The 11249-nt window shown below is 47.8% G+C and overlaps 1 pseudogene; it reads right to left on the bottom strand.

Moving 5' to 3' along the window:
• LOC121845793 overlaps positions 1-11249 on the bottom strand; it is a 169329-nt pseudogene that overhangs the window by 110276 nt on the left and 47804 nt on the right.

Here is an 11249-nt window from a genome sequence, read left to right as displayed (position 1 = left end):
TGAACAAGGCAGTTAACCCACTGTTCCCCTGAACAAGGCAGTTAACCCACTGTTCCCCTGAACAAGGCAGTTAACCCACTGTTCCCCTGAACAAGGCAGTTAACCCACTGTTCCCCTGAACAAGGCAGTTAACCCACTGTTCCCCTGAACAAGGCAGTTAACCCACTGTTCCCCTGAACAAGGCAGTTAACCCACTGTTCCCCTGAACAAGGCAGTTAACCCACTGTTCCCTGAACAAGGCAGTTAACCCACTGTTCCCCTGAACAAGGCAGTTAACCCACTGTTCCCCTGAACAAGGCAGTTAACCCACTGTTCCCCTGAACAAGGCAGTTAACCCACTGTTCCCCTGAACAAGGCAGTTAACCCACTGTTCCCCTGAACAAGGCAGTTAACCCACTGTTCCCCTGAACAAGGCAGTTAACCCACTGTTCCCCTGAACAAGGCAGTTAACCCACTGTTCCTAGACCAGTTAACCCACTGTTCCTAGACCAGTTAACCCACTGTTCTGTGTTGATTTCAGTCATGACAGTCTGCTATTTAAACTGATGGGAAATGGTATATGGGGAAAACAAACAACATTATAAAATCCATGTACACAAACAGCAAGTGTGCGGTTAGAATTGGCAAAAAACACACATTTCTTCCCACAGGGCCGTGGGGTGAGACGGGGATACAGCTTAAGCCCCACCCTCTTCAACATACATATCAACAACCTGACGAGGGCACTAGAACAGTCTGCAGCACCCAGCCTCACCCTCTTCAACATACATATCAACACCCTGACGAGGGCACTAGAACAGTCTGCAGCACCCGGCCTCACCCTCTTCAACATACATATCAACACCCTGACGAGGGCACTAGAACAGTCTGCAGCACCCGGCCTCACCCTCTTCAACATACATATCAACAACCTGACGAGGGCACTAGAACAGTCTGCAGCACCCAGCCTCACCCTCTTCAACATACATATCAACACCCTGACGAGGGCACTAGAACAGTCTGCAGCACCCGGCCTCACCCTCTTCAACATACATATCAACACCCTGACGAGGGCACTAGAACAGTCTGCAGCACCCGGCCTCACCCTCTTCAACATACATATCAACACCCTGACGAGGGCACTAGAACAGTCTGCAGCACCCGGCCTCACCCTGCTAGAATCTGAAGTCAAATGTCTACTGTTTGCTGATGATCTGGTGCTTCTGTCACCAACCAAGGAGGGCCTACAGCAGCACCTAGATCTTCTGCACAGATTCTGTCAGACCTGGGCCCTGACAGTAAATCTCAGTAAGTCAAAAATACTGGTGTTCCAAAAAAGATCCAGTTGCCAGGATCACAAATACAAATTCCATCTAGACATCGTTGCCCTAGAGCACACAAAAAACTATACATGCATTGGCCTAAACATCAGCGCCACAGGTAACTTCCACAAAGCTGTGAACGATCTGAGAGACAAGGCAAGAAGGACATTCTACGCCATCAAAAGGAACATCAAATTAGACATCCCAATTAGGATCTGGCTAAAAAATACTTGACTCAGTTCTAGAACCCATTGTCTTTATGGTTGTGAGGTCTGGGGTCCGCTCACCAACCAAGAAATCACATAATGGAACAAACACAAAATAATGCATGCAGAGCAGAATTAGGTCGATACCCACTAATTATCAAAATCCATAAAAGAGCCATGAAATACTCAAATTTAATGGAAGTGATTCCCAAACCTTCCATAACAAAGCCATTACCTACAGAGAAATGAACCTGGAGAAGATTTCCCTAAGGATGCTGGTCCTGGTGCTCTGTTCACAAACACAAACACACCCCACAGAGACCCAGGATAACAACACAAGTAGACCCAACCAAAATCATGAGAAAACTAAAAGATAATTACACATTGGAAAGAATTAACAAAAAACAGAGAGCACACAGTGGGAGAATACCTGACCACTGTGACTGACACAAACTTAAGGAAAGCTTTGACTATGTACAGACTCAGTGAGCATAGCCTTGCTATTGAGAAAGGCCACTGTAGTCAGACAGGCTATGAGCACACTGCCCACAAAATGAGGTGGAAACAAAGCTGTTAAATGTATGACCATATTGGAGACAATTATTTCCGTCAGATTACACAGACCCACAAAGAATTTGAAAACAAATTGAGAGAGAGAGAGAGAGCAGCAGATCACTGTGTGGTTTCGGGACGTCTCTGAATCCAGAGCGTTCAGGACCTCAGACTGGGGTGAAGGTTCACCTTTCAACAGGACAACGACCCTAAGCACACAGCCAAGACAATGCAGTAGTGGTTTCGGGACAAGTCTCTGAATGTCCTTTAGTGGCCCATCCAGAGCCTGGACTTGAACCCGATCCAACATCTCTGGAGAGACCTGAAAACAGCTGTGCAGCGACGCTCCCTATCCAACCTGACAGAGCTTGAGAGGATCTGCAGGGAAGAATGGGAGAAACTCCCCAAATACAGGTGTGCCAAGCTTGTAGCGTCATACCCAAGAAGACTCGAGGCTGTAATCGCTGCCAAAGGTGCTTCAACAAATACTTTGGTAAATGTGATATTTCATATTTTTTTGCAAAAAGTCAAGGGGTCTGAATACTTTCCGAATGCACTTCATTTATGTGTGTGTGTCTGCGTGCGTGTGTGAGCACACGTGTGTGTGTGTGTCTGCGTGCGTGTGTGAGCACACGTGTGTGTGTCTACATGTGTGTGTGAGCACACGTGTGTGTGTGTGTGTGTGTGTGTGTGTGTGTGTGTGTGTGTGTGTGTGTGTTTCCTTACCACATAAGGTAATGTACATGTTTTGCAATCGTATCTTAAAGGCCCCGTTTCTGCAGAACAGCATCTGGGTGTGAAGCCCCGCCTCTCCTCTCTGCTGCCAAAGCTGGATCCAACGCACGTCGCAACCACAGTCAAACACCACACCGTCCAGCCTCCTGTAAATAGAAGCACATCACAACCAGTCAAACACCACACCGTCCAGCCTCCTGTAAATAGAAACACACCACAACCAGTCAAACACCGTCCAGCCTCCTGTAACTAGAAACACACCACAACCAGTCAAACACCGTCCAGCCTCCTGTAACTAGAAACACACCACAACCAGTCAAACACCGTCCAGCCTCCTGTAAATAGAAACACACCACAACCAGTCAAACACCACACCGTCCAGCCTCCTGTAAATAGAAACACACCACAACCAGTCAAACACCGTCCAGCCTCCTGTAACTAGAAACACACCACAACCAGTCAAACACCACACCGTCCAGCCTCCTGTAAATAGAAACACACCACAACCAGTCAAACACCGTCCAGCCTCCTGTAACTAGAAACACACCACAACCAGTCAAACACCGTCCAGCCTCCTGTAAATAGAAACACACCACAACCAGTCAAACACCGTCCAGCCTCCTGTAACTAGAAACACACCACAACCAGTCAAACACCGTCCAGCCTCCTGTAAATAGAAACACACCACAACCAGTCAAACACCGTCCAGCCTCCTGTAACTAGAAACACACCACAACCAGTCAAACACCGCCCAGCCTCCTGTAAACAGATTATACTGTAACAGGAAACCAGCTAGTTTAAGATATGAGGGATGATTATACTGTAGTGAAGGAAAACAGCTAGTTTAAGATATGAGGGATGATTATACTGTAACAGGAAAACAGCTAGTTTAAGATATGAGGGATGATTATACTGTAACAGGAAACCAGCTAGTTTAAGATATGAGGGATGATTATACTGTAACAGGAAAACAGCTAGTTTAAGATATGAGGGATGATTATACTGTAACAGGAAACCAGCTAGTTTAAGATATGAGGGATGATTATACTGTAACAGGAAACCAGCTAGTTTAAGATATGAGGGATGATTATACTGTAACAGGAAACCAGCTAGTTTAAGATATGAGGGATGATTATACTGTAACAGGAAAACAGCTAGTTTAAGATATGAGGGATGATTATACTGTAACAGGAAACCAGCTAGTTTAAGATATGAGGGATGATTATACTGTAACAGGAAACCAGCTAGTTTAAGATATGAGGGATGATTATACTGTAACAGGAAACCAGCTAGTTTAAGATATGAGGGATGATTATACTGTAACAGGAAAACAGCTAGTTTAAGATATGAGGGATGATTATACTGTAACAGGAAACCAGCTAGTTTAAGATATGAGGGATGATTATACTGTAACAGGAAAACAGCTAGTTTAAGATATGAGGGATGATTATACTGTAACAGGAAAACAGCTAGTTTAAGATATGAGGGATGATTATACTGTAACAGGAAAACAGCTAGTTTAAGATATGAGGGATGATTATACTGTAACAGGAAAACAGCTAGTTTAAGATATGAGGGATGATTATACTGTAACAGGAAAACAGCTAGTTTAAGATATGAGGGATGATTATACTGTAGTGAAGGAAAACAGCTAGTTTAAGATATGAGGGATGATTATACTGTAACAGGAAAACAGCTAGTTTAAGATATGAGGGATGATTATACTGTAGTGAAGGAAAACAGCTAGTTTAAGATATGAGGGATGATTATACTGTAGTGAAGGAAAACAGCTAGTTTAAGATATGAGGGATGATTATACTGTAACAGGAAAACAGCTAGTTTAAGATATGAGGGATGATTATACTGTAGTGAAGGAAAACAGCTAGTTTACGAACAAATTCTTATTTTCAATGACAGCCTATGAACAGTGGGTTAACTGCCTGTTCAGGGGCAGAACGACAGATTTGTACCTTGTCAGCTCGGGGATTTGAACTTGCAACCTTCCGGTTACTAGTCCAACGCTCTAACCACTAGGATACCCTGCCGCCCCATCTAAACCAAAGGGCTGTAGTCTTTACTGTCTAATTCTCTGTCATCTAAACCAAGGCCTATCAAAAGGACTGCAGTCTTTACTGTCTAATTCTCTGTCATCTAAACCAAGGCCTATCAAAGGACTGCAGTCTTTACTGTCTAATTCTCTGTCATCTAAACCAAGGCCTATCAAAAGGACTGCAGTCTTTACTGTCTAATTCTCTGTCATCTAAACCAAGGCCTATCAAAGGACTGCAGTCTTTACTGTCTAATTCTCTGTCATCTAAACCAAGGCCTATCAAAGGACTGCAGTCTTTACTGTCTAATTCTCTGTCATCTAAACCAAGGCCTATCAAAAGGACTGCAGTCTTTACTGTCTAATTCTCTGTCATCTAAACCAAGGCCTATCAAAAGGACTGCAGTCTTTACTGTCTAATTCTCTGTCATCTAAACCAAGGCCTATCAAAAGGACTGCAGTCTTTACTGTCTAATTCTCTGTCATCTAAACCAAGGCCTATCAAAAGGACTGCAGTCTTTACTGTCTAATTCTCTGTCATCTAAACCAAGGCCTATCAAAAGGACTGCAGTCTTTACTGTCTAATTCTCTGTCATCTAAACCAAGGCCTATCAAAGGACTGCAGTCTTTACTGTCTAATTCTCTGTCATCTAAACCAAGGCCTATCAAAAGGACTGCAGTCTTTACTGTCTAATTCTCTGTCATCTAAACCAAGGCCTATCAAAAGGACTGCAGTCTTTACTGTCTAATTCTCTGTCATCTAAACCAAGGCCTATCAAAGGACTGCAGTCTTTACTGTCTAATTCTCTGTCATCTAAACCAAGGCCTATCAAAAGGACTGCAGTCTTTACTGTCTAATTCTCTGTCATCTAAACCAAGGCCTATCAAAAGGACTGCAGTCTTTACTGTCTAATTCTCTGTCATCTAAACCAAGGCCTATCAAAAGGACTGCAGTCTTTACTGTCTAATTCTCTGTCATCTAAACCAAGGCCTATCAAAAGGACTGCAGTCTTTACTGTCTAATTCTCTGTCATCTAAACCAAGGCCTATCAAAAGGACTGCAGTCTTTACTGTCTAATTCTCTGTCATCTAAACCAAGGCCTATCAAAAGGACTGCAGTCTTTACTGTCTAATTCTCTGTCATCTAAACCAAGGCCTATCAAAAGGACTGCAGTCTTTACTGTCTAATTCAGGCAGGCAGGCAGGCAGGCAGGCAGGCAGGCAGGCAGGCAGGCAGGCAGGCAGGCAGGCAGGCAGGCAGGCAGGCAGGCAGGCAGGCAGGCAGGCAGGCAGGCAGGCAGGCAGGCAGGCAGGCAGGCAGGCAGGCAGGCAGGCAGGCAGGCAGGCAGGCAGGCAGGCAGGCAGGCAGGCAGGCAGGCAGGCAGGCAGGCAGGCAGGCAGGCAGGCAGGCAGGCAGGCAGGCAGGCAGGCAGGCAGGCAGGCAGACAGGCAGACAGACAGACAGACAGCTTCTAGCAGATGGATTTACAGTAGCTGCTGAAGAATGAAAATGTGGGCTGAAGTGACCCAGCCTTCCTCAAATGGTCTCCCATCATATCCCCCTCAGAGAAACTACAGCAGATGGATCATTTATCATGTATAACCCACCACTGTAATACATTAGGGCTGCTTCCCAAGAGAAGGGTTAGGCTGGCTGTGCAGCAGTTCTGGAAGGCCAAGCTGGCTACTGTAGCTCCACTGCAGGGCCCAGAGAGACAAAAACACCATCTGTTTCCTCTGTTTCCTCTGTATCCCAAGCAGTGAAGCATAATATGGAGTCAGACTACATTGTTCAGCATCACATCATTGTTCAACATCACATTGGGCCTCTTTCACTAGAATGACAAAAGATCAGGGTACTGAATTGCTGAGAAAAATTGTAAAACAAAGATAATCTGTCATGTTTTTTTCCAATTTGACTGGGTTTGATAATTATCTGCTGAGTAAACATAACTGTATTAAACATGGCGGAATGTGTCCCACATGGAATTCCAAGTTACCTGGTCTCAGGGATGGAAATCCCTTGGGTCTCCTCAGAGTTAGGTACAGCAGCTTTTAGTTTGTCTGTACCCCATCTATGGAGCAATATAAAGAGTTCCCTCCAACAGGATGTACTGCTGCCTCTCAGGCAGTTCAACATGTTGATTGGGAACCTATGGATGAGGAATGGGATGAGGCGGGACAGGAGAGGAAACAGGGGGGCAGACCTTCCCTGAGATGAGGAGGAGAGGAAACAGGGAGGGAGACCTTCCCTGAGATGAGGAGGAGAGGAAACAGGGAGGCAGACCTTCCCTGAGATGAGGAGGAGAGGAGAGGAAACAGGGAGGCAGACCTTCCCTGAGATGAGGAGGGGGAGGAAACAGGGGGCAGACCTTCCCTGAGATGAGGAGGAGAGGAGAGGAAACAGGGAGGCAGACCTTCCCTGAGATGAGGAGGAGAGGAGAGGAAACAGGGAGGCAGACCTTCCCTGAGATGAGGAGGAGAGGAAACAGGGAGGCAGACCTTCCCTGAGATGAGGAGGAGAGGAGAGGAAACAGGGAGGCAGACCTTCCCTGAGATGAAGAGGAGAGGAGAGGAAACAGGGAGGCAGACCTTCCCTGAGATGAGGAGGAGAGGAGAGGAAACAGGGAGGCAGACCTTCCCTGAGATGAGGAGGAGAGGAAACAGGGAGGGAGACCTTCCCTGAGATGAGGAGGAGAGGAGAGGAAACAGGGAGGCAGACCTTCCCTGAGATGAGGAGGGGGAGGAAACAGGGGGCAGACCTTCCCTGAGATGAGGAGGGGGGAGGAAACAGGGAGGCAGACCTTCCCTGAGATGAGGAGGAGAGGAGAGGAAACAGGGAGGCAGACCTTCCCTGAGATGAGGAGGGGAGGAAACAGGGGGCAGACCTTCCCTGAGATGAGGAGGGGGAGGAAACAGGGAGGCAGACCTTCCCTGAGATGAGGAGGAGAGGAGAGGAAACAGGGAGGCAGACCTTCCCTGAGATGAGGAGGAGAGGAGAGGAAACAGGGAGGCAGACCTTCCCTGAGATGAGGAGGAGAGGAAACGGAGGGAGACCTTCCCTGAGATGAGGAGGAGAGGAGAGGAAACAGGGAGGCAGACCTTCCCTGAGATGAGGAGGGGGAGGAAACAGGGAGGCAGACCTTCCCTGAGATTAGGAGGGGGAGGAAACAGGGAGGCAGACCTTCCCTGAGATTAGGAGGGGGAGGAAACAGGCAGACAGACCTTCCCTGAGATGAGCAGGGGGAGGAAACAGGCAGGCAGACCTTCCCTGAGATGAGGAGGGAGAGGAAACAGGGAGGCAGACCTTCCCTGAGATGAGGAGGAGAGGAAACAGGGAGGCAGACCTTCCCTGAGATGAGGAGGGGGAGGAGAGGAAACAGGTAGGCAGACCTTCCCTGAGATGAGGAGGAGGAGGAAACAGGGAGGCAGACCTTCCCTGAGATGAGGAGGGGGAGGAGAGGAAACAGGTAGGCAGACCTTCCCTCAGATGAGGAGGGGGAGGAGAGGAAACAGGTAGGCAGACCTTCCCTGAGATGAGGAGGGCAGGAGAGGAAACAGGGAGGCAGACCTTCCCTGAGATGAGGAGGGGGAGGACTGTAATATTCTACTGGCAGTGCTGAAAGAGCATCAGACTGGACCAGACTGTAATATTCTACTGGTGGTGCTGAAAGAGCATCAGACTGGACCAGACTGTAATATTCTACTGGTGGTGCTGAAGGAGCATCAGACAGGACCAGACTGTAATATTCTACTGGCGGTGCTGAAAGAGCATCAGACTGGACCAGACTGTAATATTCTACTGGTGGTGCTGAAGGAGCATCAGACAGGACCAGACTGTAATATTCTACTGGTGGTGCTGAAAGAGCATCAGACTGGACCAGACTGCAATATTCTACTGGTGGTGCTGAAAGAGCATCAGACTGGACCAGACTGTAATATTCTCCTGGCGGGGCAGAAGGAGCATCAGACAGGACCAGACTGGACCAGACTGTAATATTCTACTGTTGGTGCTGAAAGAGCATCAGACTGGACCAGACTGGACCAGACTGTAATATTCTACTGGTGGTGCTGAAGGAGCATCAGACTGGACCAGACTGTAATATTCTACTGGTGGTGCTGAAGGAGCATCAGACTGGACCAGACTGGACCAGACTGTAATATTCTACTGGTGGTGCTGAAGGAGCATCAGATTGCGCCTGACTTTTACTGCAATATTCATAACTAACAGGACAATGAGGTCAGACTGCCTCTAACTCTCTCTGCAGTGTCTTAATTATGCTGGTAACTGACTTCCAGATCACAGTGCCATGACACCGCCGGTAGGTCCCAAATGACACCCTATTCCCTATGTAGTGCACTACTTTAGACCAGAGCCCTATGGGACTATATATAGAACAAGATGCTGTTTGAGACTCACACAGATAGTGCGTTGTGTTTTACGCGGTTGTTTTGTTGTGTGCAGGTTCTGAAACACACACACTTTAGCTTGAATGAGAATGTAACTTACAGCTCGGAAAGTTGCAGGTTCTGGAACAGTTGCCAGGACAAGGTGGTTAGAGGGTTCTTGGATAGGTTTCTAGAGAGAGAGAGAGAGAGAGAGAGAGAGAGAAAAAAAGACAGAGGAGAGAGTGAGAGTGTGAGAGAGAGAGAGAGAAAGACAGAGGAGAGAGTGAGAGTGTGAGAGAGAGAGAGAGAGAGAGAGAGAGACAGAGGAGAGAGTGAGAGAGAGAGAGAGAGAGAGAGAGGGAGACAGAAGAAGAGAGAGAGAGAGACAGAGGAAGAGAGAGAGAGAGAGAGAGAGAGACAGAGAGAGTGAGAGTGAGAGAGGCAGAGACAGAGAGAGAGGCAGAGACAGAGAGAGAGAGGCAGAGACAGAGGAAGAGAGAGAAGAGCAGAGAGAGACAGAGGAGAGAGTGAGAGAGAGAAGGAGAGAGAGAGAGAGACAGAGGAGAGAGTGAGAGAGAGAGGAAGAGAGAGAAGAGCAGAGAGAGAGAGGGAGAGAGAGGGGAAGGAGAGAGAGAGAGGAGAGAGAGAGAGAGAGGAAGGAGAGAGAGAGAGCATGTTTTTACAAAAATATAGATTCAGAGTTAGATAAACTTTGTGATTTTTTGGGATGTTGCACCAGAAGAGTTTTTCTCTCTCACCCATCTACACACAAAACACAATAATGACATAGTAAAAACATTTATTTAAAATCTTTGCAAATTTATTGAAAAAGAAAAAGAAATATTTTATTTACCTATAGTACCAGTCAAAGGGTCGGACACACATTCTCATTCAAAGGTTTTTCTTTATTTTTACTATTTTCTACATTGTAGAACATTAGTGAATATATCAAAACTATGAAATAACACATATGGAATCATGTCGTAACCAAAAATGTGTTATACAAATTTAAAATATTTTTGATTTTAGATTCTTCAAAGTAGCCACCCTTTGCCTTGATGACAGCCTTGCATTATCTTGGCATTCTCTCAACCAGCTTCACCTGGAATAAATTTGAACCAGTTCCCACATATACCACCTATACCACCTGATGCAGCCACCACCACCTGATGCAGCCACCACCACCTGATGCAGCCACCACCACCACCTGATGCAGCCACCACCACCTGATGCAGCCACCACCACCTGATGCAGCCACCACCACCTGATGCAGCCACCACCACCTGATGCAGCCACCACCACCTGATGCAGCCACCACCTGATGCAGCCACCACCAACTGATGCAGCCACCACAACCTGATGCAGCCACCACCTGATGCAGCCACCTGATGCAGCCACCACCACCTGATGCAACCACCACCACCTGATGCAGCCACCACCTGATGCAGCAACCACCACCTGACGCAGCCACCACCTGATGCAGCCACCACCCCCTGATGCAGCCACCACCTGATGCAGTCACCACCTGATGCAGCCACCACCACCTGATGCAGCCACCACCACCTGACGCAGCCACCACCACCTGACGCAGCCACCACCACCTGATGCAACCACCACCACCTGATGCAGCCACCACCTGATGCAGCCGTCACCTGATGCAGCTACCACCATCTGATGCAGCTACCACCACCTGATGCAGCCACCACCTGATGCAGCCACCACCACCTGATGCAGCCACCACCTGATGCAGCCACCACCACCTGATGCAGCCACCACCACCTGATTCAGCCACCACCTGATGCAGCCGTCACCTGATGCAGCTACCACCATCTGATGCAGCTACCACCACCTGATGCAGCCACCACCTGATGCAGCCACCACCACCTGATGCAGCCACCACCTGATGCAGCCACCACCACCTGATGCAGCCACCACCACCTGATTCAGCCACCACCTGATGCAGCCGTCACCTGATGCAGCTACCACCACCTGATGCAACCACCACCACCTGATGCAGCC

The sequence above is a fragment of the Oncorhynchus tshawytscha genome, unplaced genomic scaffold (assembly GCF_018296145.1).
Source record: "Oncorhynchus tshawytscha isolate Ot180627B unplaced genomic scaffold, Otsh_v2.0 Un_scaffold_8679_pilon_pilon, whole genome shotgun sequence".
Taxonomy (NCBI): Eukaryota; Metazoa; Chordata; class Actinopteri; order Salmoniformes; family Salmonidae; genus Oncorhynchus; species Oncorhynchus tshawytscha.
This window is presented reverse-complemented; position numbering and strand designations above follow the sequence as displayed.